Here is a 26,103-nt window from a genome sequence, read left to right as displayed (position 1 = left end):
AGAGGGCATTTATGGGAAGGGGAATTTGAGGGGGACAGTATTATATATATACAAATGTATACAAATATTTATGATATATGATAATATATGGTAATATGATGTATATATGTATATATATATAAATGGGTGCCATATTAAAAAAAAACAAGAGACATCAATAAAACTTTTAAATAGCAAATAAAAACTATCAATAAAAGAGAAAAGTAGAATATACTAGAAGAATATTTTCTAGGAATTAATAAGCCAAATTCTTAGTATCTAAGTTATTCTCTGATTCTTTTAGCGAATTATAGAGATGCCCTGATCTCAAGGTACAGCAGCAGAAACATTTTAAAAAACAGGTAAGTCTTTATTTCTTCCTAAATATCCTGTATTGTCAAGGGAACCCTTGGGGGGACAGCATTTGTTGGAATGTGGGAAGCCAAGATTAATGGAGTAGGATGCTAGATTTTATTATCACATATTTAGACTTAGAAGGGATTTTAAAGATTACCTAGATCAAATTCCTTCTTTATCCAGATGAGAAAATTGAAATCAGTGAAGCTAAATTTAAATGCTTCACACAAAGCCACACAATTTTGTATGTACACACAGTAGCAGAGTCAGGATTTTAACTTTTGTATGCTAACCTGAAATTCATTATACTTTTCTAGTTATCAGTGATACTTCCAAGACAGAATAGAAGAAATGGCACCAAATAGGAAATTAACCGTAGTAAGGAACAGAAATAACTGTTCTTCTGATGCAAAAGGGGAAAGAGAAGGAATGGGGGAGAGTAGGTTTGAGGAGGCTGGAGTTGTAATGGATGTTGTAAGTTGATTTCATGACAATTGTGCTAAATATCCCCCACTTGAAAATGAAGATTGTTATATGACGTATGTGTGAGAGTTGAAGTGCAGTCCTGTGTTTAAGGAGATATGAATTGAGGAGAAAATGGGTAAGAGAATAAAGTAGAAAGACTCTCCATTATCAGTAAAGTCCAAGTAGAGGTTAGCTAGGAAACATTTGTAGCTGCTCCAAGCAGTAAAGGTTTATGATTATTTCAAGAAATTGTTAGGAACTCAGGAGTAATGGAAGAAAGCTACAAAGAACTGAGAATTAGCCAGCAACAAGGAGTAGGAGAGGGAGAATGTCACAAGGTCAAAATAAAAGAATTCAAGAATGTACTACATGGCATTTTGAAAAAAAAAAAATCAAGAAAATGACAAGGAAGTAAGCCGGGGTAATGGAGAGAAATGCAAGGGATCAAGGGACACATATTTGGATCTGGTACTCCTCATTTTCGTTTTCCTCTCTACCGCTTTATCTGTTTTATGTGTGCAAAACGTAACAAAGGTTTACAAATTGTATCACCTATAAAAAAGCAAAAAACAATAGTTGAAGAAAAAATGAGTTGTTGCACTCAAGCAAGATGATTCTGTCAGCATTTTGGTGTGATTGTAAAGAAGGATCAATAAATGGATGTGACAAAGACTCAACGTGATGGCATTTCAATAGTAATTTATTCTGTTCAGAGATAAAAGTGTTAATTCTTTAATTGTTTAATATTGGATTTAACTAAATTTTGTTAAATAAGTGTTTTTTCTTATCCTCCTGTCTCACCCCTACACATAAGCCATTTGTTTGCTTAAATAAACAAATGACTAGATAGGTAGATTGATAAGTAAACAAATAAAAATAAGTAAATAAATAAGTAGTCTTCTTTAATAAATGTGCATAGGCAAGCCAAACAAATTCCCATAGTGGTCATGTCCAAAAATAAGTGTCTCCTTCTGCATATTAATTCCATCACCTGTCTGGCAGGAAGTTGATGGCATTCTTTATCATTTGTCCTCTGGAATAGTGGTTGATAGTTGCATTGATCAAAGTTCATTAGTCCAGATGTATCAAAATCGTGCTCACAAAATTTCCAATTTTCTAGAACCAGATTAAAATGCAGATGGGTTTCCATTTGAGTTTGACAACACTTATAGTTTTCAAAATTGCTCATTTTTAGGATGTTTCTGTTGTAGGATATATTTTCTCATTTCTGTAAAACTCACTCTGCAACTATATACATATATATATATATATATCCCTAGTTTTCTCTGAAACAGTCCCCTACATCAGGGATGTTAAATATGTGGGAGACAGGCAGCAGCCCACCCACTGAACTAGATTAGAAGACAATTGGGAATTATTAACAAAAATAAATAAAAAACATAGTAAAGCATAGCATATTTTAAAACTAAATCAATAAGGATCTATTGATATTGATATTGATATTGATATTGATCCCTATAGGGATCCTTATGTGTGGATTACTAACAAGTATTTCTTTTTTTTCAATTTGATATCACTAAACAATACAATTTCTCATAATATAACAAATACAATACACTAAAAATTAATGGTTGAAAAGTATAAATAGACATTTCTTAAAATATAAATGTTTTACATATATACACACATATACACATATATGCACATATATATGAATTTTATATGTTGATACTGTAACTTTATGCACACAGATAGATATATAGTTACACACAACCATCATCTATTAATGTAGATAATTATATGTAATAAAACATACATGATATCTATGTAGCAATTCATTTTAAAGGCATTTAGTATTATACTTACAAGATATTCAAAACAAAACAACATCAGAAAGAATACTATTAGGGATAAAAAATGAAAAAAGAGAAAGAGGGAAAGAGAGAAAAAGAAGGAAAGAAGGATAGTAGGAAGGGACCTAAAAGATATAATCAATTAGTAACCTCTTTGTCAATTTTCTAATCTCTATTGAATATTAACAACAATGCTCTATTTCATATCAGTTATATCCTTAATGAAAACATGAGGGGTAATAAATATAAACTTTATATTGTTTGATGCTATAACTATAATGATATAACTCCATATGGAATGACTTTGACTGGGTAGTCCGAATATCCATAAACTATAAGTTAAAGATGGACAAAACTTGCATTTTCCACTGTTCTGATGTGTTAACTCTGTCTCAGGCAGATAATGCTTGTAGCTTTGATTTTATGAAACTCTTAACTGGCTGCATCTTCTGAGCGTTTCTCTGCTGCATTAGAGAGTTAGCTTAGATTCTTTTCAAAGTTTCTGCGAATGATAAAGAAGCTCCTTCTATTGAGCGTCATCTAAGAGTGGTATCAATAAGGGACCACTGAGAGCATCTCTGCCTCATCTGGGTCTAATTAAATAGGATCCCTCCTATAACTGGCACCAATTAAATATTTTCAACTAATCTCATTATAGGGTATATAGTTTAGGGTATATAGTATATATAGTATATAAACTTGGACTTAAAAAAAAAAACTTAAGTGTGTTTCCTCCCCAACACATTTCCCTTAAGCTGGATGTTTCTTGCATTACTAAGAATAAACAGAGTTGTCTGCATGTTTGTATTGCCATAATGTGTGTGTGTGTGTGTGTGTGTGTGTGTGTGTGTGTGTGTGTGTGTGCGAGAGAGAGACAGACAGAGACAGAGACAGAGACAGAGATACAGCAACAGAGAGAGAGAGACAGAGACAGAGAGAGAGAGAGAGAGAGAGCGACAGAGAGACAGAGATGGAGACAGAGAGGGAGAGAGACAGAGAGAGAGAGAGACAGAAAAAGAGATAGAGGGAGAAGGAGAGGGAAAGGGAGAGGGAGAGCTAATACTGTTATTTGTCTTCCTGATGAACTGTATAAAAACAAAGCTTTTGTTTGGATCAACTTCCTCAGTAATGATTTACTGTAAATTCTCAAACCCTGATCTTTATTTTATTGTGAGCTGTAAGGTCAAATAGTGTAGAATAGAAGAAGAATATCTAGACAGGTGACTGAAAGCACCAACAATATAATTTCCAGAAATACAATAAATATGATACATTAAGTATAGATGCTTGAAATGTATGAACAGATATTTCTCACTCTACATATATTTAGATAGATACATAGATATAGATCTACATTATATAAATGGATCTACAAATATAACTTTAAATATATACATATCTATATACTTTATACATACTGTATTTATATATACATACATATATATGTATATGGTTATATGCCACCATTTATATATTATGCAAATTTAAATATAATGTAAAGTTACAAATTACATAAATAAGTATATGGCCATACAACTCACTAAGAGGTAACAGAAATATTGGGTAGGGAATAAAATCTCATAAATAAAAATTAGTGAAATAAAACCTTATCCTTTGTTGCTTATGATACAATAAATATAGTAGACATTTGGGAAGCAAAACTAAATGCTTTAAGTGGATGTTTAATAAGGCAATCCTAAGTAAGGAGTGGGTCAAAGGACAAGAGAAGCAATTAATAATTAAATTAAAAACAATGATAATGATGAAACAAAATACCAAAGTAAAATAAACAAATTTGCAAATGAGCAATGTGAAATTACAACAAAATCCTAGGACAAAAAGAATGATCAGAATCTACTATGGATAGTTATATGTCAACACAATTAAGGGCAAGAAAAAAAAAGGAATTAACTTGAAACGTAAAAATAATACCCAAACTAACAGAAAATCAAATAGTGATCTTAAATAAGTAAATCTATGTGAAGGAAATAGATCTAGCTGTAAAGGAGCTTCCAGAGATGGGGTTAACGTGGTCTAGAGAGGGAAAATAAAATCTTCTAATACTAATGGATTACTGAAAAAAAATTGTCAATCATTTAAAGCATAATTAATTTCAATTTTAAATGAATTATTTAAAAGTAAGCACAACACAAACTCCACTAATCTTTAAAAAAAAAATAAAAACTAATATGATCACAATGTCCCTGAACCAAGGAAGAATAAAACAAAGGACTGCAGACTAATCTCTTTAAATAACTTAAAAAATTGAGATATATTATCAGACTACAGAAATTTAAGAAATCATTTTTATGATTGAATTAGATACATTCCATTGATTCAAAGACAGTATAATATTCGGAAAACAAGTGACATATATTTATAAGTTACAAACAAAAAACATTCAAAATTGCCATGTTTTCACCAAAACTAAAAATAAATATGCAATGAGAAAACAATAAAAACTTGTAAAAGACATAGAAAAGTAAAGATGTACACTATCCACATTATTAGTGGATGTATCTGGAGAAAGGCTTATAATTGCAATCAGATAAAACAGAAATTGAGAGCATAGGAACGTGAAAATGAAGAGATCAAGAAAACAAGTACTATTTGCTTAGCATATGGAATGAACAAAGAAACAAAGTAGAAAAATTAATAATGATAATTTCTGATGTATATAAATAAATAATTTATTAATTAATCTAAACAAATAAATATAAACAAAATAAACCTGCAAAATGATAACAATATCCAAAAGATATGATAGCAAAATTCTTAATGCTTAAAGTATCTGAGATTTTATCTACTGAGAAAGCACCAATATCTCTATGAGTACCATTGAAAATATTTTATTGAGATGAAAGAGGGCAAATACAAATGTTCATGGTTGGGCTATACCAGTGTTATAAAGTGGTAATATTAATGAATTAAGTTTTCAGAATTGGAGGTATAACAATGAAACTAGTGTATAGTTCAAAGCAAAATAATAGAATTTAAGTGGAAGAATAAAAACTCAAGAAACTGGAAGGATGGGATGGGGGTTGAGAGCATTAATGAAAGTGGCCTTGGAGTACCAATTCTCAAACCGCTAAAAAGTAGCAAACATTTAAATACATTAAGACTAGATAAAGGGTCACTAGTTAGTCATACAGTAGAAAGATTGCTGAATGTGGAATCAGGTAAACCTCATTTCAAATGCAGTCTCAGGCATTTACTAGCTGTGTGAACTTGGGCAAGTCACTCAGCCTTGTTTGCCTCAGTTTCCTCACCTGTAAAATGACCTTATGAAGGAAATGGCAGACCACTCCAATATCTTTGCCAAGAAAAACCAACAAGACTGAAATGATTGAGCAACAACAGTCAAAAAAATTTTAAGTTTATTAATTTAAAAAATTAGGCAAAGATGACTTAGAAATAAGGGAACATGTTATTCTAATGTTTCGTAAACCCAACTGGCCTTACACAAGCAAATAAGTATCCATATTTGATCTAAAATTGCTGTGAGAGCTGGAAAATACTCTAGCAGAAACTGAATTTAGACAAATAACTTATGCTAAACATCATAGTAAATTTCAAATAGATTCATGATGAAAACATAACATTTTATAATTGTAGTGCCAATGTGAAATTCACAGTGCCCACTGCAGCCATGAATATCATGGTACAATTCAGAATAACAAAATACCACAGACTCTCCACATGGAAGGCAGAACCAAACATATATTCAGACACCACAAAACCAAATCCATCACAGTAACAAAAATCTATACATGATAACAATGTAGATAACACCACAAGTTCCATGCCTTCCCCCTGCTAGGCTTTCCACAAACCAGCTCCATTAAACAAATCGCAAGCAGGCTTCCTTAAACAAAATCATAAACAAGCTCTTCATTCACACTAGCTAGCAGCCTGCATCCATTCTAGCTCTGACTGCTCTCATGACTAGTTTCCTCTCAGCTCTGCTCTAGCTCTGCCTCTTCATGTTCCACTCATTCAGCAAACTCCTGCCACCACAAGCTCCATGGAACTCAAGCTTCCATGTGACCCAGAAAGGCCACATAGACCTATTAATGAATATGAAAGATCTCTGAATTTTAAATTGTAATTACAATAATATAAAAGTATTTGGAGTACAATGGAATAAGATAGCGATAACTATGTAAAAGGAGAGAATTTTTACTTAAGCAAAGAATATTAAGAGAAGATAAATATATGAAAACATTTTTATTGCAGAAAATTCTAAAGCTTCTGAAGGTGCAATGTAAATACAGTTTAATTAATCTAGAGAAAAAACCATGGCCATTATAAAAATTATAGAAACTTTCTCAATAAAAATTCTGTTTTTCTTTGAGCTGTATTTGTTTTGAAATACAGAGAGATAACTTTCATAAAGATATCCCAGGTTCCATATTTCTTTTGTCAAGAAATGGAGACTCATGGTGATGATGATAATGAAAATGGGGAAGAGCAATGATGATTTGGAAGATAATATGAAAGCCAGTTTAATTTAGTGTTATAAAAAACAAATTATAGTTTTACATATTGAAACGTAATACTGTAGTTGGTAGTATCATATTTTAACAACATATTGCAAAGATTCTGAAACATTTTTTTCTTTTGTGTGAAGAATGTCCATCTTAAGATTTTAGACAACATTTTTCAGGGTTTATTTGAATTTTTTGAAATACACTTTCTTTGAGCACCAAATGATTAATACCTAACACTGTGAAAAATGAACATATCTTTTCAACTTCTAAGGTTTTGGCTCAGAAATAAAGAAATTGTTGTCAAGGTTAATTATCCTATTCAAAATCAGTTCCTTCCTGAAGACATTCCAAAATGTTTTAGAAGTGCCAGTTCATTTGCCAGAAGAATTGTGTTATATGCAAAAGAAATGAAAGATCAAAGAAAACAGAGATCTAAACCTCCTGAAATTTGACAAAAACATAAACATTGCAGAAGGTAAACTCTTTAAATGAAACATTTTGAAATAAACTTGAAAGTCCCTGGAGGAAATTTATTCCAGATAACGTAAGACTTATTCTTCCATAAAATGCTACAGGGATGCTAAAAGCAAACTGAACATCAATGTAGTCATTTCATTTTGCTGTTAATAAAGTACGATGATATTTAATACATTTATTTTGTCCTCATTATATTTAGGACCAGGACAGGGTCCCTGTAACTTTACATCCAGTTAGAAATTTTAGGGTTGTCATTAGGAATTCCAAAAGAAACTTGGGAAGTTTAGGCATGCCAATAGACACTCTCCTGATGTGATGTTCCCTCATAAACACAATAATTCTTCTTTTAAGTGTTTTCTTACCATTGACATCAAGAAATTTAGAGCCTAGATAGCATTTTACTTAGTTTCTCAGGATCTCTCCAAAAAGAAGTACTGGCCTTGTCCTTGGTTATATTTCCTCCCCATATTAGGTATATCTCATCCTGTAGCAGGAGCAAGACTATCATGGCTGAAAACTTTCAGTTTCTGGGAAGATTCTTCTTTTGCAGACACATGTTGTAATAATGGAAGTTAAAGATGTTCCCCACCCATTGTAGGTCTCAGGCAGAGTCCATTAAGGGAAGCTTAATTAGGGGAGGTTTGTTTTGTAGGAAGACCCACAAGTTTTATTAATTTCTAATGAGGGACTGAGTCATGAGGGTCATAATGCCTATGTATTACTTTGAGGTAAAGTTTTGATTTTGGGGCTTATTCTTTAGAAGAAGGTTCCTGTGCCAGGTGAGACTCTGGGTAGCCATTAACACCTCTCCAACCCCACCTCTAGCTTTGAAAATCCAGATGTTGGTGTTCTCTCTCTGATAACTATGTATGTATGCAATGGACAAACAGCTGGATATCTCTGTTGATCTGTGATGTATTATTACTTATGGTTGGAGAGTTAGAAGCCCTGTCTGTTGGTCTTTGTTTCTCTGCTTGTATTTTCTTTGTTGGTATATGTAATTAAAGTAGATTTGTTGACCCTCTTTTAAGCTACTTTCCTTAGGTAGCAGGCCATCCTGGATGTGTCAGGGTGCTTGCTGCTACACATGCTGGTTAATCCATCCCAAACCTAGTACATCACTTGGCTCAGGCACAAACATTGCCAACCACTGCTCTTATGTACACAAACTTTGTCTTTTACTACATCTCTATTTAGTTACAATTCATACTCCTGCAACTACTTCGATTTCTCCTTTCAACCCCTCCCCCACAGCTAGCAGAAATAAGACTTCCCCAAAAAAGGTGGATCAAAAAGCAGTTTGGATTCTTCAGAAAATAATCTTTGTGTCACTTCCAGGAAGTAGAGCCAAGATGGCAGAAAAGAAGAGGCAGCTGAGTTCTCTTAACATTTCCCTCCCAAAGAACTTTAAAATAACAGTTCAAATCAAACTGGAGGAACAGAGCCAACAAAAGTTTTGTGTAAGAAATTTTTCCAGTCTTATCCAGTTTAGAAAGTTGGAAGGAGAGGACTGTGATACTGGATGAGCCTATATGAAAACCACAGCAGGGTGAGGCTTTGAGGCAACAACTGCAGCAGTAGCAGTTTTGGGAGTTCTCAAAGCAGAATCATTAAGGTAATGAGGCAACTGGTCAGAAATGGACTGAATGAAGTCCTATACTCAAGTACTGGGTATAGGACAGAGCAATGTTTGGCAGCTTTACTACTCATACCCACTTCCGATTCATAGTTCTAAGAGAGAAAGGGTCACTTATACTCAAGAAGGAGCCAGACCAGAAGGAGTGATGACTTTCATTTTACATTTTCATTTTCATTTACAAAGGAGTGAATTCCTGAGGAACAGTATCCCTTTTTGCCACAAGAGAGCAGTGATCACAACTCTCCCCAGATCACATCGTATTGGTAGAACTTAAAACAGCCAAACTCCTAAAACGAGTCTATGAAAGTAACAGTGTGAAAAAGTCTAAAGCTTTGGACAATACTACCTCCCACCAAGTCACTGTAGGAACAGAGCTCAACTCTAACATGAAGTTCAAAGTAAAAAAAAAATGCTGGAAAACTGAGTGAATAGCACAAACAACAACAAATAACCCAATAGCTACTATGGTGACAAAGAAAATTAAGAGATGAACTCAGAACAAGATAATAATATCAAAACAGTTACATACAAAGCCTCAAAGGGGAAAATGTGAATTTCCCATAAATTCAACAAGAATTCCTAGAAGAGTTAAAGAAAGTGATTTACAAAATCAAATAAGAGTAGTAGAGGAAAAGGAGGAAAATAAATGAAAGCAATTAAAAACACTGTGAAAATATAATTGACAGCTTGGTTAAAGTGGCAATAAAAATTCTCAAAAATAACACTAAAAAACAGAATTGGAGAAAAAGAGGTACAAAAGCTCAATGGAGAAAATAATTCCTCAAAAATGAGAATTGGGCAAGTGAAATCTAACAACTCAATGAGGTATTAGGATACAGTAAAACAAAATCAAGGGAATGAAAATATAGAATGAAGGGTGGAGCCAAGATGGCAGAGTAGAAAGATGGATCTGCTGTAGCTCTCCTCCCATAAACCATAAAATACCTGTAAAATGATTCTAAACAAAATCTAGAGCAGCAGAAGCCACAAAATGACAGAGTAGAAAAGATTTCTAGCCCAAGGCAGCCTGGAAGATCTAAAGGAAAGGTCTATTCCACCAGTCTTGGAACAGAGCACAGCCCACAGAGGACAGGACAACCTTGGTCACATGAAACTGCACACACAAGATCAGAGCAGGCTTTAGGGTGTGGAATCATGGGCAGTAGCTGCAGTTTCCAGATTTCTCAACCCACCAACACTAAAGACAGGTTCAAAGGTAATTGAGAAAGCTCTTGCACCTGGGTGAGAAGGGAGTATGGTCCTGCCCTAGCCCTGGCCCCAGGCAGTGGCAGCAGCAATTTTAGGAGCCCAAAGACTAAATACCCTTGGGAAACTGAGCCAATGATGTGGATATCAGCCCTAAGTGGTGGTCCTGGGGTGAGAATCACTGCTGACATGGTGAAGCTCTCTGTGGCTCTGGACCAGGAATCTTACTCGCAGATCCTGGGCAGAAGAGTACTTGCTGTTGCTCCCAGACCAGAGCACAGGCCAGGAGAGGAGTAAACTCCTCTCCCTTGCTGGTGCCTCCTTGGAGGAACTGGGTCCACAGAGTATACCCTGCACTTTCCAATGGACTCTAAAGTCAAGTAACTGGCTGGGAAAATGACCAAAAAAGGAAGAAAAAACAAAAACAAAAACAAGACTATAGAATGTTACTTTCTTGGTGAGCAGATATTTTCTTCCATCCTTTAGAATGAGGAAGAACAATGCATGCCATCAGAGGAAGACATAAAAGTCAAGGCTTTTGCATGCAAAAACTCCACAAAAAGTATGCAATGCTCTCAGGCCATGGAAGAGCTCAATAAGTATTTTGAAAATCAAGTAAGAGAGGTGGAGGAAAAATTGGGAAGAGAAATGAGAGAGATGCAAGAAAATCATAAAAAGCAAGTCAACAGCCTGCTAAAAGAGACCCAAAAAGTGCTGAAGAGAATAACAATTTTAAAAATAGACTAATCCAAATGTCAAAACAGGTCCAAAAATCCAATGAGGAGAAGAAGAATTAGCCAAATGAAAAAGGAGGTTCAAAAGCTCACCAAAGAAAATAGTTCTTTAAAAATAAGAATGGAGCAGATGGAAACTGCTAACTTAATGAGAAAACAAGAAATTACAAAACAAAACCAAAAGAATGAAAAAATAGAAAACAATGTGAAATATCTCATTGGAAAAATAACTGACCTGGAAAACAGATCCAGGTGAGAAAATTTAAAAATTATGGGACTACCTGAAAGCCATGATCCAAAAAACGAGCCTAGATATCATCTTTCATGAAATCATCAAGAAAACTGCCCTGACAGTCTAGAATCAGAGGGTAAAATAAATATTGAAAGAATGCACTAATCACCTCCTGAAAGAGATCCCAAAAAGAATACTCTTAGGAATATTGTAGCCAATTTCCAGAGTCCTGGGATTAAGGAGACAATATTGAAGCAGCTGGAAGGAAATAATTTGAGAATTTTGGTTATTCAATGAGGATAACACAAGATCTAGCAGCTTCTACATTAAGGGTTTGAAGGGCTTGGAATGTGATGTTCCAGAAGTCAAAGGAACTAAGATTGAAACCAAGAATCACCTACCCAGAAAAACTGAGTAAAATACTTTGGGGGAAAAATGGTCATTCAATGATATAGAGAACTTTCAGGCATTCTTGATGAAAAGAGCAAAATAAAATAGAAAATTTTACTTTCAAACACAAGAATCAAGAGAACCATTAAAAGGTAAAAAGGAAAGAGAAATCATAAGGGACTTACTAAACCTGAACTATTTACATTCTTACATAGAAAGATGATATTTGTAGCTCTTGAAACTTTTTTCAATGTTCAGGTAGCTGAAGCGATTGTATACATACATATATATGTATTTAAAATGAGGGGAGGAGAGAGGGAAAAAGTGAAGCTTACTCTCATCACATTTGGGTTAAGGAGGGAATAACATGCATGCTCAATTTGGTATGAAACTCTATCATGATTAGTGTGGTGTGGGGGGATGATAGAAGGGCAGGCAAATGGAAAGAGGGAGTAATTAGAAGTAAACACTTTTGGGGAGGGACAAAGTCAAAAGTGAGAATGAAATAAATGGAAGGTGTGATAGAATGGAAGGAAATGTAGTTGGTCTTTCACAACATGACTATTAGTCTTTTGCATGACTACACATATTAAGCCTATATTGAATTGCTATCCTTCTCAGTGAGGATAAGAGGGAGGAAGAGAGAGAAGTTGAAAGCCAAAGTTTGAGGAAGGAAGGTTGAGAATTGTTTTTGCATGCAACTGGAAATGAGAAATACAGATAATGGGGTATAGAAATCTATCTTGCCCTACAAGAAAAGAGAGAAGATGGAGATAAGAGAAGGGAATATATGATAAAATAGAGGGCACAATGGAGCAAGGGGTAATCAGAATGTATCGTGTCTTTGGGTCGGGGGAAAAGAGACATGGGGAGAAAATTTGGAACTCAAAATCTTGTGGAAATGAATGTTGAAAACTAAAAATAAATTAATTAATTAAAGTTTCACAAAAAGAAATAAAAAATAGAATGAAATATGAAATATCTTATCAGAAAAACAACTCACATGGAAAAAGATCAAGGAGGTCATTTAATCATTTTTGGACTACCTGAAATCCATGATCAAATAGAGTTCCCATGCATCACATTTTAAGAAATTATAAAGGAAAACTGTACCATTGCCTTATAATTATACTGCAAAATGAAATTTTGAAGTAGCCACTTCCTGAAAGTCATCTCAAAATGAAAATGTCTCAGAAATATTAGGGACAAATTCCAGTACTCCCAGAGAAAATACTTCAAACTGCCAGAAATAAGCCATTCAAACACCATGGAGCCATATTCAAGACAAAAGAAGATTTAACAGCTAACGTGAAAAGGAAAGAGAACTTGGAAAACAACATCCCAGAAGACAAAGGGAATTGAATTGTCACAAAAATAATCTACCTAGAAAATCTTAGCATAATCTCTTGGGGGAAAGATAGATTTTTAATGAAATATAGAACTTTTGATAGTCTTGATCTAAAAATAATTAAACAGAGCTGAATAGAAAATTTGACTTCCAGATATAATGCACAAAAAAGTATAAAAAGAGAAATATAAAAGAGAAGTAATAAGAGACTCAAAAGTTTAAACTATTCAAATTCTTCTATGGAAAGAAAATATGTGTAACTCATAATAACTGTATCATTATTAGGGTAGTTATTTGGATGCTACATAGAATAAGGGCCTTGGTGTGAGTCAAATATGTTGGGCTTATCATAAAAAATGGATGGATGAGAAGATAGAATGCCCTTGGAAAAAGAAAACATGGAGAGAGAGAATGAGGAAAATTGTTTCACATAAAATCAAATGCAAGGAAGAGGTTTCACAGCTGAAGAGACAAATTGTGGGAGAGAAGGCATAGTTTGAACCTCAGACTCATATGAACTCATTAAAATAGAGAAGACTATAAAAATACAATCAATAGGAAATTTATTTTACCCAACAGGCAAGTATTACGGGAAGGGGATATATGAAAGAGGATTGTTTTTATAAGGTAGATTAAGAGAGATAGTGGTCAGAAGCAAAACATACTTTTGAGGAAGAGTTAAAAAGTGAGAGAAAAGGACAAAACAGAAGAAAAAAGGATGAAAGGAAATGCAGAATTAGTAATCATAATTAGGATAAATAGAATTTTTCAAAAGCTATATATAGTACACATCTGAAGAAAATTAAAAGAGAATAGAAAGTAGTAAATCCCGTTTTTTCAACTGTATATATCACCTTCATTGAAGTTAATTACACATTAAAGCATAAAAACTTGACAAATCCCCTTTTCAGACCATAATAAAATAAAAAATACATTCAATAAATGTCGGCAAAAGCACAGATAAAAATTAAGCAGAAACTAAATAATCTAATCATAAAGAGTGGCTGGATCAAAAACATCATAGAAAAAATAAACAATTTTATTTTAAAGAATGACAACATATCAAAATTTGTGTAATGTGGCCAAGCAGTACTTAGAAAAAAGATGTATATCTCTAAATATGTATATCAATGACAGTGGAAAAGAAAAGACAAATGAAGTAGACATGGAAGTAGATATAACTAGAAAAAGAACTAACTAAAAGTCACCAATTAAACACCAGATTGGAAATCATGAAAATCAAAGGAGAGAGTGATAAATTGAAAATAAAAAGATCATTGAACTAATAAATGCAACTAAGGGCTAATTTTCATTAAAATAAAACAAAACCTTGATTAATTTGATTAAAAGAGAAGAAAGAGGAAAAAGAAATTACTAGCTTGAAAATGTAAAGAGTGAATGCACCTTTGATGAAGAAATTCAGCAATTTAGTAGTTTGCCCAAATGTATGTCAATAAAACTATCTAAGTAAAAATGGATGGATATTTACAAATATATAAATTATTCAAATCAAAGAGGAAATAGAATATGTAGATATCCCTAATTAATAGAAATTGAGCAATCCTTAAATGAGATCCCTAATGAAAAATCACCAGGTGCAGCTGGATTTGCAAGAGAATTGTACAAAACATTTTAGAAAAAAATTAATTCTAATGCTATATAAACTGTTTGGGCAGAAAAAGCAGAAGGACTCCTGCCAAATTCCTTATAACACAAATATGATTTTGATACTTAAACCAAGGAGAACTGCAATAAATAAACTATATACCAATTTCCTTAATAAATATTAATGAATGATTTAAATGAACTACTAACAAAGTGATTACAGTAACATGTCACAAAGATCATACAAGATGACCCGGTGCGATTCATACTCGGAATACAGGACTGTTTCAATATTTGGAAAACTACCAGCATATCACTAACAAAGACAACAGAATCACAGGATAATTTCCAAAGACACAGAAAAGTTATTTACAAAATATATCACTTATTCCTATAAAAAACACTAAGTAGCCTGGAAATCAATGGAGCTTTAAATAAAATAAGTAGCATTTTTCTAAAACCAAAAGCATGGATGATATGTAATGGGAAAAAAACTGAAGCCTTCTGAATAAGATCTGGATTGGAGCAAGAATGTCCACTATCACCACTATCATTCTATAATATACTACAAATGCTAGAAAAAGACTATTTTATGGAGAACTCACATGGAGTAGACAATCACATGATGGTCAGAAGAAGCAATACAAGGAGACTCTCAAGGTCTCTCTCAAGATCTTTGGATTTGACTGTGCAACACGGGAGACACTGCATAGGACTGTTCAGCATGGCATGTCCACATCAGCAAGGGTTCTGTACTCTATGAGCAAAGTAGAATTGAGCAACACAAAGTAAACAGAGGATGCGAAAATTTGGAGTATCCACCCCAAATATTCATGTGGATTACCTGTGCACTCCTTGCGATAGAGCATTCAGTGCTCATATTGATCTGATCAGCCACAGTTAGACAAGCTGAAATTTCACTTTATCATGGTGATGCCATTTTAGTCCTCTTCAAGGACAAAAACCAACCAACAAATACTAACTATTGCAATAAGACAAGAAAAACCAAGTGAAGGAATAAAAATAGTAAGAAACAAAACTATCCCTCCTTACTGATGACAGCATGCTATGCTTAGGGAATCCTAGAGAGTCAGCTAAAAACTCTAGTTGAAACAAATAAGAACTTCAACAAAGTTGCAGCATATAAAATAAATCCACATAAATAGTGAGCAAAATCCAGCAGGAAGAGATAGAAATAAAAAAAAATTCTATTTAAAATTACTGCAGACAATATAAAATATTTGGTGATCTTACCTACCAAGCAAAACTCAGGGACTATTTGAAAACAATTATAAAACATTTTTCCACAAATATTAACAGATCTAAACAATTGAAATATGTTGTATTTATAGCATGTATATCATATTTATACAGTGTACTACAATCAAACTACTAGAATTATTTTATAGATCAAGAAGAAAATAATAAAATTCATCCAACAAATCCAAAGGTCAAGCATATCAAGGGAATCAATGAAAAAACTGTGAAGAAAGGTGGCCTAGCAGTACCAGTCTTCAAACAATATTAAAATGGTAATAATAATGGTAATAATTGGGCTAATAATTAGAATAGTAGTGGTAATAATAATAATTACAAAGTAGTAATCATAAAAACAAACTGATACTGGCTAAGAAAAAAAGCGACAGACCATTGGAATAAATTAAATACATAGTAGTAATTGACCACACTAATCTAGTGTTTGATAATCACAGAGATGCAAGTTTATGGGCTAAGAATTCATCATCTGAAAAACAAAAGCTGGGACAACTGGAAAGCAGTTTTGGGGGAAAAATTAAGTATAGACCAGCATTTTGTCCTGTATAACAAAATAAAGTCAGAACGGATAAATGGTTTAGCCATAAAGGGCAATAAATTAGAAGAGCTTGTAAAATCTATCTGTCAGACCTATGGATAAGAGAAGGGTTCATGACCAAACCAAATATAGAAAGCATCATGAAAGGTAAAATGGATAATTTTGATTACATGAAATTAAAAAAGAAAAGTTGTTTCACAAATGAAACTAATGTGCCAAAACTGAAAGTAAAACAGGAAACTTGAAAAATATTTTTATATCAATTTCCTCTAATAAAGTACTCATTTGTCATATGTGTAGAGAAGGGAACCAAATTTATTTAAAAAGAAGAATTTATCCCCAATTGATAAATCATCAAAGTCTATGAACAGGCAATTTTCAGAAGAAGAAATCAAAGCTATTAATTGCCACATTAAAATGTTTTATATCACTATTCATTAGAGAAAGACAAATTAAAACAACTCTGAGGTAACACTTTGCACCTATCAGAATGGCTAACATGGCAGTGAAAAAGGAAAAATATTGATGGAGATGTGGGGAAAATGGGACATTAAGGCATTGTTGGTGGAGTCATGAACTAATCAATCACTCTGGTGAAGAATTTGGAACAATGCGCAAAGGGCTATCAAACTGCATACACTTTCATCCAGCAGTGCCACTATTTGATACATATCCAAAAGAGCTAAGAAAAAGAAAAAGAATCTATTTGTATAAAAACATTTATAGCATTTCTTTTTATGGTGTCAGAAAATTGGAAATTCAGGGGATGCCCATCGGTGGGGTAGTGGCTGAACAAAATGTTGTATAGGAAGGTATAAGAAAGACAAACAGGTGGGTTTCAGAAAAATCTGCAAAGACTTACATGAACTGATGCAAAGTAAAGTGAGCAGAACGAGAACATTGTACACAATAATGGCAAAATCATGTGATGACTAATTATGATTGACTTAGCTCTTCTTAGTTGGTTGGGTTCTTTTGCTGCTGTTTGCTCATTTTTCTAGCCTTGGCTTGAAATTTTTTGTTAAAATGAGCCCAGTTCCCAACATAGTTTTAATATAAATTTGAAGTCAGAAAAACTCTTAAGAAAATTGGCTTCTATTCGTATATGTAATGTTTAAGATATATAAAGGTAAAGGTAAAGATTTATTCAATCATTTAATTAGATCACACACACACACACACACAAACACACACACCCCTTTACAGTAACTGATATTATAGTAGTGTCCCATACATTAGTGTTGTTACCAAATTATTAAGTACATTTTAAGTAAATGCTTCAAGTGTAGTAAAAAGAATATTAGTCAATGGACCTGGATTATAGGCCCAGCTTTGTCACCATGTATATCATCTGACTTATCTGAGCCTCAGTTTCCTATTTTTAAAATGAGATGTTTGGACTAAATTACTTCTGGGATTTTTTATAGCTCTAAAATCCTTTGATGTTTTCAGATTTTTAGATTATGCTTGCACACTCATATTAAATATATTTCCACATTAATCATGTTGTGAAAAAAGAATCAGAACAAGGGGGAAACCATGAGAAAGAAAACAAACAAACAAACAAAAAAGTGAGAATAGTATGCTTTGATCTACTTTCAGACTCAATAATTCTTTTTATGCATATGGATATCATTTTCAATCATCAATCTTTTGGAATTTTCATGGATCATTGTGTCATTGAGAAGAGCTAAGTCTATCATAGTTGATCATCATACAATATTGATGTTATTATGTACCATATTCTTCTGGTTCTGCTCACTTCACTCAGCATCAATTCATATGTCTTTCAAGATTTTTTTCTGAAACCTTCCTCCTCATCATTTTTTATAATACAATAGTATTTCATTACATTCATATATTGCAACTTGTTCAGTCATTCCCCAAATATTGAACATCCCCTCAGTTTCCAATTTTTTGCCACCACAAAAACAGTTGCTATAAATAGCTTTACACAAATAGATCCCTGTACCTTTTTTTATGATCTCTTTGGGATACAGATCTAATACTGGTATTGGGAAATCAAAGGCTATACACAGTTTGACAGTCCTTTGGGTGTAGTTCCAAATTGTTCTCCAGAATGGTTGAATCAGTTGATAACTCTACCAACAATGCAATAGTGTCCAATTTTCACATATCTTTTCCAACATTTATAGTTTTCCTTTTCCATCATATTAGACAATCTGATGGATATGACATAGGACCTCAGAGTATTTTTAATTTTCATTTCTCTCATCAATAGTGATTTGTAGCATTTTTTTCATGATAGTTTTTATTTCTTCCTCTGCAAACTTTCTATTCACATTATTTGACCATTTATCAATTGGTGAATGATTGTGTTCTTATATATTTGATTCAGTTCTCTATATATTTGAGAAATTAGGCCTTTATCAGAAATATTGGTGGTAAAAATGTTTCCCAGCTTTCTGTTTTCCTTCTAATCTTGGTTGCATTGGATTTGTTTGTGGAGAAACTGTTTTTGTAATTTAACATGATCAGAATTATCCATTTTCATTTCAAAAGGTTCTCCATACCTTGTTTGGTCATAGATGCTTCTCTTCTCCATAGATCCGAAGGTAAACCATGGTTCTTGCTTTCCTAATTTGCTTATGGTATCACCCTTTACGTCTAAATCATGTTCCCATTTTGATCTTATCTTGATATAGGGCGTGAGATGTTGTTTTATGCCTAGTTTATGCCATCCTCTTTTCCAGTTTTCCCAGCACTTCAATCAAATAGTGAGTTCTTATCCCAGAAACTGAAATCTTTGTGTTTATCAGGCAGCAGAATACTATAGTAATTTGCTACTATATCTTGTATACCTAACCTATTCCACTGATCCACCACTCTATTTCTTAGCCAATACAAAGCAATTTTAATGAGTGACAATTAATAATATAATTTTAGATCTGCTATGGCTCAGCCATCTTCCTTTTTATTTTTTTCATTAATTCTCTTGATAATCTTGAACTCTGTTCTTGCAGATACATTTTTTCCAGCTCTATCAAATAATTTTTAATAATTTGTGTAGTATGACACTGAAAAAGTAAATTAGTTTAGGCAGAATTGTTATTTTTATTATGTGAGCTCAACCTACCCATTAGCAATTGATAATGGTGCAATTGTTTGGATCTAACTTTATTTGTAAGAAAAATCTTGTTTTGTAATTGTATTCATATTGTCCCCAGGTTTACCTTGACAGGTAGACCCCCAAATATTTTATATCCTCTAGAGTTATTTTAAATAGAGTTTCTCTTTCTACCTCTTCTTGCTGTGCTCTGTTGGTAACATATAAAAAATGCTGATGATTTATGTGAATTTATTTTACATCCTGCAACTTTGTAAAGTTGTTGTTTCAAGTAGGTTTTTTTTGTTGTTGTTCTCTAGGGTTCTTTAAGTATAGCATCATGTTGTGTGCTGAGTTTTGTTTTCTCAGTGTCTAGTTTAACTCCTTCAATTTATATTTCTTCTTTAATTGCTAGAGCTAACACTTCTAGTACCGTATGGAATAATAGTGATAATGGTTATCCTTGTATCACTCCTGATCTTATTGGAAATGCTTCTGACATCTCCATTACGTATAATGTTTGGTAATGGTCTTGGATAGATACTACTTATCCTTTTAAGGAAAACGCTATTTATTTGTATGCTCTCTAGTGTTTTTAATAGTAATGGATACTATATGTTGTCTAAAGCTTTTTCTGAATCTATTGAGATAATCATATGATTTCTGCTTGTTTTGTTATTAATATGGTCACTTATGCTGATAGTTTTCCTAATACTGAACCAGCCCTGCATACTTGGTATAAATTTCACGTGGTCATAGTATATTTTTCTAGTGATAAGTTGCTGTAATTTCTTTGCTAATATTTTATGTATAAATTTTGCATCAATATTCATTAGGTAAATTGGTATATAATTTCCTTTTTCTGTTTTGACTCTTCCTGGTTTAGGTGTCAGTACCATATCTGTGTCATAAAAGGAATTTGTAGGACTCCAGGCCCTTTCTAACCTCTTTCTTTAAAAATAAAAATTCTCATTGTCCATAAAACTCAGTGAAATTCCTCTAGCCCTCATTTTCCTCATTTGCAGAATGGAGAAATCCACTTCACAAAGTTGCTGATCAGAAAATTCTGTTATGTTATGCATGAAATTTATCTATGCAGATGATCTTTACATTTGAAAGCATCAATTTTAGATACTTTTTTCTCTTCCACTCTTCTACATAGCCGAAATCTATCTTAAAGCACTTTTCTGAAAAGGTCCATTTTCAATGGATTTCAGTACTTATGTATTGTGGTATGGTTTTATTGACTTCATCATCTCTCCACTCTTGTAGACCAAAATTGTCCATGCTTCAGTGAACCATATTTGTTAATGGTGAATCTGAAATTTACCACCACCTTCTGGACAACTCATTGGTGATGATCTTCAAATTTTAACAGACTGGTTGGTTTTTAGCCAACAAACAAACAAAACAAACAAACAAACAAACAAACAAATAAAAAACAATGCCCAGCCCTGATTCTAATCCCCTATAACTTGAATAGAATATTTCAGAACTTTTCCTCTGCCAGTAAAATTCCCAACATTTCAGGGTTATCGCCAAACTAAAACAAGGTTTCAGAAGAGGATTTTATGACAAAATATACATAAAAATAGAAGAGTGGACTTTGAATTAAATTTGATAGGACTAATTTTACAGCATGGACAGTGTTGTAAACATCTAAATGTGAAGATGTTACAGAATAAACTGAATGGGCAATAAATTATTTTAATACCAATAAAGATAATTCTATATATATATATATATTCTCTCTCTCTCTCTCTCTTTCTCTCTCTCTCTCTCTCTCTCTCTCTCTCTCTCTCTCTCTCTCTCTCTCTATATATATATATATATATATATATATATATATATATATATATATATATATATATATATGTCTCCTATAAGAAATTCTGAATGATATACCATTTTTCATACAAGCAGGATTTGGAATATCAGCTTAGCAGTGCATCAAAGTGAAGCATAAACTCCACATTTTACTGTGTATGCACAGGCAACCTAAATTTCAAAATGAGGAGCTATATTTTCTGAAATGCTTTGCTCTCTAAAGAAGAAGAATAAGACATTATGCCATACAAATTCATCTTTATAATGAAAATATCAATCATACCTTTATTCTAAATTCTGCTTCAGGAGAGCTATATTCAGTAAAAAGCATATAGATTTGGGAAATTCTGAGAGCACAAAGATTATTCACCATACTTAAGGAGGCTTTATATCATCAAGAACTGTGTTTATAGTCTGCTTTCACCTTTTCATGAACTCAGAGAGTGTAGAAGTTTTGCTTTATGGACTTAAGATGAACTAATACTTTCTTTTAATTGAACCATTATCAAACAAAAGAAGATGAAAATTAAACATAAATAAAATGAAATTAAAAGGAAAAATGAGGAACAAGACATTCTTCATTTTTTTTTATTCATTATAGCAAATGACTTTAGGATTTGAGTAGTGAAGAGGGATATGTAATCACTTTATTTTAGCTGGCCTAAGTATTCCATAATTTTCTACTTTCCCTGGAGAATTTTGGGATTTTTTGAAGATAAATGAGGGAGAGATAGATAGATATACATATACACACATACATTTGAAATCTATCTATACAGACATTTATTTCAAAACTATTTGCCTTCCTTTACTTTCTTAATTCTCCTTCTTTCTCTTTCTGCCTTTCTTCTTTACTAAGTGGGTTTCAGATGGTCTTAATATGCTAGTAGTTGTTGTTGGTCTTTCATTTTCGAAGAGGATCAATGACATTATAGGTAATATCTTGAGTTGTGCATGAATTGGATTCAAGTGAGACACAGAAGTACAACATCAACCTCATTCTCTCTTCCAGAGTCATCAAAGTCCAATGGCAAGACAGAAGTCAAGACAACTGGAAGTGGTCCAGGATGCAGTGTAGAACCTTGGCATGTGCAATTTCTGACCAAGCTCTAAGCCCTCCATAGCACCAGTATCAGACACCTTCATTGCCACTGGAACATTTTTTTTTTCTTTTCTGTCCAATCTATGAAATGTTTACATACTTGGGCTAGACATGCCACTAACTCACTAAAGAATTTGAGGTCTTTCATTGACCCTCAACTTAGTTTAGCATATCAACTATTTTGGAGGAGTGTGGTTGCTGTGGATGCTACAGCTTCTTGGAGCCACAGTGACACTTCAGTGACAGGTGAAGAGAAAAAATGGATAAGTAATCATAGAAGGAATTTAGCACGCCGTCCCATCAGAGGTGCTAGTCCTCCCTGAACATGCATGTTTTTGATTGGTAGTATGTCCATTTGTAACTTAATGAGGCAAATTGAAAAGGGAGAAAAGGGTTACTTGTCCAAATACTGAGATTAGTTTTACTTGTGAAGAAAGTTTTGGTGGTCTATTATACATATGAGTGTTGGGAGTGAGTACTCCTTCCACTAATGCAGATCCAAATCTCTTTAGCCTCTCTAATATTTTGCAACACCTGCTCATGTCTTTTTCCATTATTTTAAATAAATACTAAAAAAACACAATAAGAAAAGAAAAAGAAACACATTATAAACTGAAATATTAAAAATTAAATCAAAAATAAGAAAAGAAAAAAAGCATTGTCATGTGCACAGAAGTAAGTAACAGGGGACTCATTGTAAAACAACAAATTTTCATTTCAAGAAAGCCATATATACATACACATATAGGTATGCACATATCCATACATATCCACAGATACATTCATTCATATACTTATATACACATACATATACTTAGGTGTCTATACTGAGACTCATATAGAGATATATATACATTCATATGCATCTATGTAAAACTATGCTATACTTGTTTATCCTCAGTTTCTTGGAGGATAGATAATTTCTTTCTTCATAGGCCCAAGTCTTTCCCTATTTTTCTAACTTCACCAACTTATTGTTTCTTGTACCGTGACAATATTCTGACCTTATACTATCTAGTTATTTTAAATAGTCTACAATAATACTGAGTAATATGGCTGACATACAGTGTACTTTCCCTATTTTTGTCTTCTGATTAAATCTATTTTAGCTATAACTTTGCCTCATATGATTACTACCCCTGATTTCCCCTCTAATAAATTCTATGCCTGATCTTTATTTTATTTTGCATATATCTTCTTGTTTTGTGTGTATCTCCAATTTCCTATCTCACCTGACTCCTCTACTTTATTTCTCCCTTCAACCTTGCCTTCTTATTAGTTAACTTTCCCCCCTCCAACAAAGATCCCTCCCTTATCCTCTCCCCTCCTCTCTAAATTCCCCTTACCCTTTTTCTCCTCCCTATCCCCTGGGCCTTTTATTTCTTTCTGAATTTAGAATACTTGTATGCCCTTCTAGATATGTAAGCATTGTTTCCTTTTCAATCCATTCTGGATGAGAGTGGGGTTTCAGATCTACCAGCCCTCTTCCTCTATCTAATTCCTCTATGTCAGTTTTTCCTCTCCCACCTCATTTGTATGAGATAATCATCACTCTTTTTATCTTTTTCAAGATGATTTGCATTTTAGTATCACATCATATTCTACTCTATCCCAATTCTTCTTTCAAACTACTCAATTACTAATAACAGTCTTAGGCATATGATTTAGTTTTCCTCACATAAAAAGTGAACCATCTCCTTGTTGAATCACTTGTAATTGGTCTTTGATGTTTACCTTATATTTCTTTTGGATCATTTGTGTCAAATTTTATATTGATTTCAGGTCTTTTTGGAACAAAATCCTGAATGTCTGACAATTCATTGAATGTACATTTGTGTTTATTCAGGATTATTTTAAACTTTTGCAGGGCATGATATTTTCAGCTACAGCCCCAGTTCTTTTGTTCTTCAATTCATAGTGTTCCAAGACCTGTCACCTTAAAGTAGCTACTGTGAGATCTTGTGTTATTTTAATTGTAGCTCTGCCATGTTTGAATTTTTTTTTTCTTGTTGCTCATAATATTTTCTTCTTGAGATGAGGTTTTGGAATCTAGCTTTAAGTTTCCTGTAGGCTTTCCCCTGAGGATCTCTTTTAGATGGTGATTGGTGGATTTTTTTCTATTTCTACTTTCCCCTATCCTAACACTTGAGGACAATTATCTTTATTTCTTTTATTATTGTACTAAGATTAATTTTTGGTAGCTTTCAGGTAGTCCAATTATTCTCACATGTTCTCTTCTTGATCTGTTCTCCAGATCAGTGTTTTTTCCCCTTATGAGATGTTTCACTTTCTCTTCCATTATTTTTTTTCATTCTTCATATTTTGTTGGCTATTTCTTGGTCTCTTATAACTTTGCTGACTTCCTCTTGCCTAATTCTAATTTTTGAAGAAGTCATTGTCTTCCTTAAGTTTCTGGATCCATTTTTCTAGTTTGTTGATTTTCTTTTCATAATCTTATTTTTCTTTGATTTTTCTTATTTAAAACAATCCTCAATCTGTCTCACTTGATTTTTAAAGTCTTTTTAAAGTTCTTCTATGAACTCTTTTGGAGCAGGTGATATTTTACATTGCTCTCTGGGTTAGAAGAGACTTATTTTGCTTCAATATTCTCCTCTGAAGATAAATCCCAGTCTTCTCTATTGCCATAGTAACTTCTTATGATCGAATTGTTTTTCCTTTGCCTGCTGTTTTCAAAATAATTATTTCTAGGAGCTTTTTGTTGCAATTACCTCTAGTCTTGGGGCTTGGGGGATGGTGTCTCAACCCCAGATCCTCCTTCAGTTTCCTCTCTGGCCTGGGACAGAAACTAAGAACACTGTCCTCCTGTAGGTGCCTGTAGTCAGTGGTGTTTCCACCTCACTGCTTCTGCACTCATAGACATGTGCTGGTTTCTTCTTTTCCAGGCCACATCTCAGCAGAACTGACTTCCCTTATCAGCAGAGGTTCCAACAGTCTTCCCCTGCTCATATGTCCAGTTCTTCACCTTGTCCAGGAAGTGAAAATTCCTGTGACTGGGGCCAAAATTACCTCCCAAACCAAAGGATTGCCTCTTACTGTTTCAGTGGAACTAGTCTGGTAGTGTTTACTCTTCACTAGGGACCAAAACTTGGTCCAGGGATTTTTCTTCTGATTATTCCAGGAGGACAACTATTCTGCCCCAAATCTTGATTGTTTGTAACACTCTACATTTACGCTGAGGTGCTGTTTTGTCTTGTTCTTGAGGAAAATCTGGAGACCCTGGAATTTTCTGACCTCCTCTGCCATCTTCCCAGAATCCTGTCCCCAGGTTTTTTTATAAATATTCTCAATAGGATTCATCCAACCAAATGGAAACTTTTCCTTCATTTTATCACAATGGATGCCAATACAGTTTTCAGACTACCCATCTTTTATCTCCTATTCTTTTTACACTACTGACTCAACTCCTTCTTCAGTTATATGTTTCAATGATTTCCAACTAAATGTTTAGATTCATGTTTATAGATATTTCCCCTCTATGTACAGTGTAATTTTGATCATCTATTGTCTCTTTGTTGTACAATTCTATCACTGTCACTG

The sequence above is a fragment of the Notamacropus eugenii genome, chromosome 6 (assembly GCF_028372415.1).
Source record: "Notamacropus eugenii isolate mMacEug1 chromosome 6, mMacEug1.pri_v2, whole genome shotgun sequence".
NCBI lineage: Eukaryota > Metazoa > Chordata > Mammalia > Diprotodontia > Macropodidae > Notamacropus > Notamacropus eugenii.
The sequence above is the reverse complement of the archived record's forward strand: the minus strand, read 5'-3'. Positions refer to the sequence as shown.